Raw genomic sequence first — 7,062 nt, forward strand, 5'->3', positions numbered from 1 at the left:
AACAGATCTACTAATTGACGCGAATCCTAAAGATAGATCTATTGGGCCTAACGAACCTCATCCAAAGTACCGGATGCTTTAGTACTTCGATGTTGTTTTTATCATGTCCGAAGGATTTCCCGGAATGATAGGGGATATTCTTATATGCATCTTGTTAATGTCGGTTACCAGGTGTTCACCATATGAATGATTTTTGTCTCTATGCATGGGACGTATATTTATGAGAACTGAAAATGAAATTCTTGTGGTCTATTAAAATGATGAAAATGAATGATTATGATAAACTAATGAACTCACCAACCTTTTGGTTGACACTTTAAAGTATGTTTATTCTCAGGTATTAAAGAAATCTTCCGCTGTGCATTAGCTCATTTTAAGGATATTACTTGGAGTCATTCATGGCATATTTCGAAAGACGTTGCATTCGAGTCGTTCAGTTCAGTAAAGATTATGATTAAGTAAATGACAGATTAAATCATTTATAGATGGATATTATGAAATGGTATGCATGCCTGTTAACTTTCGATGAAATGAAAGTTTGTCTTTTAAAACGAATGTAATGTTTGTAAAATGTATCATATAGAGGTCAAGTTGTCATAACCCGTCCTTAACCATAAGAACGTGTTAGATAACGTATGATTTCATTGCGAGGTATTGACCTCTATATGCGACATTTTTAAAAAGGAAAACTGCATATATTATACATTACAAACCAAACCATTATTTTTGATACAAGCTTTAGACAATAAAAAGATGATTATCGTTTAACGATAATCTTCGACTTACAAACTTTACAAATGATAATAACAACACGATTTCTAGCATATTTTACAACACACGTCCTCGGATATGCAGTTTTATTTTTGACACAAATATGAGTACGCATGATCCTGCTTAGATTCAACATAATGCAGCGGAAGCTTTAATTATCACCTGAGAATGAACATGTTTAAAAACGTCAACATAAAGTTGGTGAGATATAGGTTTAGTGCGCAGCAATATATATATATAGACCACAAGATTTCGTATATAAACATTTCAATAAAAATATTCTAAGTGGTTGAGCACTTGGTAACCATACTTAACATTTTCACGTCGCATATTCCCTTTAATATGAAATCTTACTACACCGTACCAAGTGTAGTCACAAAACGAAGTACTGTGCAACCGTTGAATACTGGTCGTCCAGTCCGGTTGGGATTGTCAGGCCCGATAGATCTATCAACAGGATTCGCGTTTACAATACCGCTGTAAATATTAGTTACCAAGCTACAGGGAAGTATGCCAGTGGTACAACTCAACGTAGAATATATTTTTCAGTTACTTGTGTCCATAACGTAAAACATAAAATACATGTATTCTCATCCCGAAATATTTAGAGTTTAAAAGTGGGACTATATACTCACTCTTGTCTTGATGATATATATATTTTGACTCGGTCTTCCGGTTGATATCACGAACCTATCCATATATAATATATCAATATGTTTTCATTTTAAAACAAACGTTATATATATATATACTTGTTATACTTTTAATATTTAGAATATTTCCTTAGTCCGTAGTTAGCATTCCGATGTTAGTAATTCAATTTTTAATGGTTCATTTTTAGATGTTTAATATACCCGCAATAAACAAAACCCCCAACGAAATAAATAAAACCCCATCGTATATGTATTGGTCGAGATTAATCTTGACCCATGGTACCGGTGTTGTCAAATGACGTGTTGCGTACATAAAGTACCGGTGTTGTCAAATGACGTGTTGCGTACAATCATGGGATCTTATGATTAATCTTCTCGTGTTGTTTACGGGTGATCCTGAACCATATAAAATTGAATTATAAGTACATATATATAAAATATCATGTTATCTTAGAAATATGTGATTTATATCATTTTTTTCCAATTGATCCCGTAGTTGAAATGATCTAGGATAACCAATTTTGTTTCGGTCATAGTTTCTTCGTTACAAATCCGTTTTCGTTGATTCAAATTGCCATCTTCTTGGATCGAGTTCTTCTTTAAGACTATGAACTGTAAATACCTTGGTTTGTATTCAAAATCATACGGCATAAGTGAAACATTAGTGAAACATATGAAGTTAAACATTTTTGTTACAACAAAATCATTTAATGACCATTTTTCTAAAAATACTTATACTTTGAAAAACCAAGTTTTACCTTGTTAAATTAGCATATACATAAGTTATATTACAGGTCTTGAAGTATTTTAAAAGTTAAGTTAGAAGGATCTATTTAGTTTGCAAACAAGTTTGAAAACATTCAAACTATGTTCTTGTTGTTAAACTTTTGTACCACAAAATAAGATAGCTATATATATATGAATCGAATAAGGTTATGAACATAGATTCTACCTCAAGTTCCTTGGATAAGTTTGCTGTAAAAGAGGAGTAAGAAGCTAGAATCAAAAGGGTGATAGAAGTGGATGAAAGATTGGAAGTAAGTTGGTGTTCTTGGAAGGTTTTCTTGAAGTGTTTTTGTATGGTTTTCTTATGGTGTTTTAGTATGGTTTTTGAAGCTAGATCTTTATGGAACTTTGCTGGATTGTTATGGAGTTTAGAGAGTAAGAAAGAGTGTGTGTTTTTAGTTAAGAGATTGAAGTAAAAATGAATCAAAAATGATGATACATATATACTCCTAAAAATGTGATCTTTAAGGATAACATGACAAAATTCTAGTTTGTATTTTTGTAATTAGTCTTGCAATGATTCAAAAGTAATTACCTAGCTCTAAGGGCATGAATAATGGCTGGTTAGGTGGTGATTTTGATGTGTATTTACTATTAGTAAATACGTATAGGAGCTAGGTATGATACGAGTACAAATACTCTAAATATACGTATAGAAATTTTGTGAAAAATGGAATGAGGATTCAAATATAGCTATCTTTTGTGAATATACTTATATGGTTTTATGTATTTAAGTCTTTAAAAGTGATTAAATACATTACTTATACAATATATGTATAAACATTATATGTCTTAAGTATTTAAGTCAAATAACGTTACGTATTGTTATCGTTTTGAAAACTTAAGTTAGTAGTTTCAAAATACACATATAACTTGTTGTTATTAATACAAAATGAGATATTAAAACATTCATTAATCATGTTAAATATGTATATATACATATATATACACAAACGTATAATTATCATATATTGTATAGTTCGTGATATCATCGGTCAAACTAGACGGTCAAACGTTGTGTAAAACTCTTTTCGGAAATATAAGTCTCGACAATTTGGATTGCTTATCATGTTGGCAAGGTTTAATTTATGTAAATATTAATCTTATAAGTATAGTATGATCGAAAAAATGCGGGTCGTTACATTACCTCCCCGTTAAATAAATTTCGTCCCGAAATTTTAAAATTGTACCTATTTTGCGTCATCGAGAAACAAGTGTGGATACTTTTGCTTCATCTGATCCTCTCGTTCCCAAGTAAACTCGGGACCTCTTCTAGCATTCCAACGAACCTTAACAATCGGTATATTACTCTGTTTGAGCTGTTTAACTTCACGGTCCATGATTTCGATTGGTTCTTCGACGAATTGTAGTTTCTCGTCGACATGGATTTCTTCAAGAGGAATGGTGAGGTCTTCCTTTGCAAGACACTTCTTCAGGTTTGAGACGTGAAAGGTATTATGTACTCCGGCGAGTTGTTGCGGTAACTCGAGTCGATAAGCTACCGGTCCAATGCGTTCGATGATCTTGAACGGGCCTACGTACCTTGGGTTCAGTTTACCCCTTTTTCCAAAACGTATCACACCTTTCCAAGGTGACACCTTTAGCATAACCATGTCCCCGACCTGAAACTCTAATGGTTTCCTTCGGACATCGGCGTAGCTCTTTTGGCGACTACGGGCTGTTTTCAATCTCTCCTTGATTTGCACTATCTTCTCAGTCGTTTCATGTATGATCTCGGGACCAGTTAAATGTCGATCTCCTACTTCATTCCAACAGATAGGAGATCTACACTTCCTTCCGTACAATGCTTCGAATGGCGCAGCTCCAATGCTCGCATGATAACTATTATTATACGAGAATTCTGCTAACGGTAGATATTTATCCCATCCGTTTCCAAAATCGATCACACATGCCCTGAGCATGTCTTCGAGAGTCTGAATCGTTCTTTCACTCTGTCCATCGGTTTGTGGATGATATGCGGTACTCATATCCAACCGAGTTCCTAGTGCCTCCTGTAGTGATTGCCAGAATTTTGAGGTAAATCTACTATCACGATCGGATATAATGGAAATAGGTATTCCATGCCTTGAAACAACTTCCTTTATATACAATCGTAATAGTTTCTCCATTCTATCCGTTTCCTTTATAGGTAAGAAATGTGCAGACTTGGTGAGACGATCAACAATCACCCAAATGGTGTCGTATCCCCAGGCAGTCTTTGGTAACTTCGTGATGAAATCCATAGTAATACCATCCCATTTCCATTCTGGAATTTCTGGTTGTTGAAGTAACCCTGACGGCTTTTGGTGTTCTGCTTTGACTTTGGAACAAGTCAAACATTCCCCAACATATGTTGCAACGTCGGTCTTTAAATTTGGCCACCAATAACGTGTCTTAAGATCTTGATACATCTTTCCAACTCCAGGATGTATCGAGTATCTTGTCTTATGTGCCTCATTCAATATCAACTTCCTTAATCCACCCAACTTCGGTACCCAAATACGATTTGCAAAATACCGAATTCCATCTTCCCGTACAACAAGTTGTTTCTCGTACTTTTTCATTATTTCATTCTTTATGTTTTCTTCATTGAGTGCTTCTCGTTGAACTTCTTTGATTTGTGAGTTGAGATTCATACGAATTTTTATGTTCATTGCTCGAACTCGAATTGGTTCTCGTTCTTTTCTGCTTAAAGCATCAGCCACCACATTCGCCTTCCCGGGATGATAACGAATTTCACAATCATAGTCGTTTATTAACTCGACCCACCTACGTTGCCTCATGTTCAATTGTTTCTGATCAAAAATATGTTGAAGGCTTTTATGATCAGTAAACACAGTGAATTTAACCCCATACAAGTAGTGTCTCCACATCTTCAATGCAAACACGACTGCTCCCAATTCTAGATCATGCGTCGTATAATTTCGCTCATGAATCTTCAATTGTCGGGATGCAAATGCAATAACTTTCTTCCGTTGCATAAGAACACAACCAAAACCTTGTCGCGAAGCGTCACAATATATTTCAAAATCATCGTTCCCTTCAGGTAACGATAAAATAGGCGCCGTAGTTAACTTCTTCTTCAGTAATTGAAATGCACTCTCCTGCTCCGAGGTCCATTCGTATTTCTTCCCTTTTTGCGTTAATGCTGTCAACGGCTTAGCTATTCGGGAAAAATCTTGAATAAACCTTCTATAATAACCGGCTAAACCCAAAAATTGGCGTATCTGCATTGGTGTCTTAGGAGTCTCCCATTTTTCAATGGCTTCAATTTTTGCTGGATCAACCTGAATTCCTTTGCTACTAACAACGTGGCCAAGAAATTGTACTTCTTTCAACCAGAAAGCACACTTAGAAAATTTAGCATAAAGTTGTTCTTTTCTCAACAACTCCAGTATCAACCTTAAATGCTCTTCATGCTCTTGCTCACTCTTGGAATAGATAAGAATATCATCAATGAAAACGATAACAAACTTATCTAAATAAGGACTACAAACTCGATTCATGAGGTCCATGAATACAGCTGGCGCATTCGTCAATCCAAACGGCATAACCAAAAATTCGTAATGACCGTAGCGTGTCCGAAAAGCAGTTTTCGGTATATCTTCTTCTTTGACACGTAATTGATGATAGCCCGATCTTAGGTCAATTTTCGAATAAACACATGATCCTTGCAATTGATCAAATAAGTCATCAATTCTCGGTAGTGGATACCGATTCTTGATAGTTAACTTATTTAATTCACGATAATCTATACACATCCTAAAAGATCCATCTTTCTTCTTAACAAACAAAATTGGAGCTCCCCACGGTGATGTACTTGGTCGTATGAATCCACGGTCCAGTAATTCTTTTAACTGACTTTGAAGTTCTTTTAATTCGGACGGTGCAAGTCTATATGGCGCACGAGCCACTGGTGCAGCTCCTGGTACTAAATCTATTTGAAATTCTACCGATCTAAATGGAGGTAATCCCGGCAATTCTTCCGGAAAAACTTCAGGAAAATCTCTTGCCACAGGCACGTCGTTGATGCACTTTTCTTTCTTTTCGATTTTATTAACATGTGCTAAAATAGCGTAACATCCCTTTTCTAAACACTTCTTGGCTTTCAAACAGCTAATGAGTTTTAGCTTTGAATTACCCTTCTCTCCATAAATCATCACCGGTATTTTATCCTTACCAGAAATACGAATTGCCTTCTTAGCACAAACAACTTCCGCTCCTATTTTGGACATCCAGTCCATGCCTACTATTACATCAAAACCTCCTAATTCTACGGGTATTAAGTCGATTTTAAACGTTTCTCCGGCTAGATTTATTTCACAACCACGACAAATTTTATCGGCTTTAATTAGTTTACCATTAGCTAACTCAATCAAGTACTTAGCATCTAGAGGTAATGATGAACAATTCAATTTAGTGTAAAAATTTCTACACACATAACTTCTATCGGCGCCAGTATCAAATAAAATAGATGCTGATAAGTTATTAATGGTAAACGTACCCGTAACAAGCTCCGGGTCTTCTCGTGCCTCTCTAGCATTAATAACAAATGCTCTTCCACGTGCAGGTCCGCCATTCTGATTCGGGCACTGACTCTTATAGTGACCTTGTTTTCCACAACCAAAACAAGTAATGGTAGCCAAAGCAGTTCTATTTGCGTTGGTGGCAGGAGTCTTGTTACCATTTGCATTTGTAACGAGAGCCTTACAATCTTCCGCAAGATGACCTTGTCGATTACACTTGGTGCATAACACACTACAGTAACCAAAGTGATGTTTGTGGCAACGGTTGCATAAAGGATTTTGTCCTTTATAACCAAAGCTTAAACCACTACCCGCACCTTGCGTGT

Source organism: Rutidosis leptorrhynchoides, chromosome 11 (genome assembly GCF_046630445.1).
Source record: "Rutidosis leptorrhynchoides isolate AG116_Rl617_1_P2 chromosome 11, CSIRO_AGI_Rlap_v1, whole genome shotgun sequence".
In the NCBI taxonomy this organism is placed as follows: domain Eukaryota; kingdom Viridiplantae; phylum Streptophyta; class Magnoliopsida; order Asterales; family Asteraceae; genus Rutidosis; species Rutidosis leptorrhynchoides.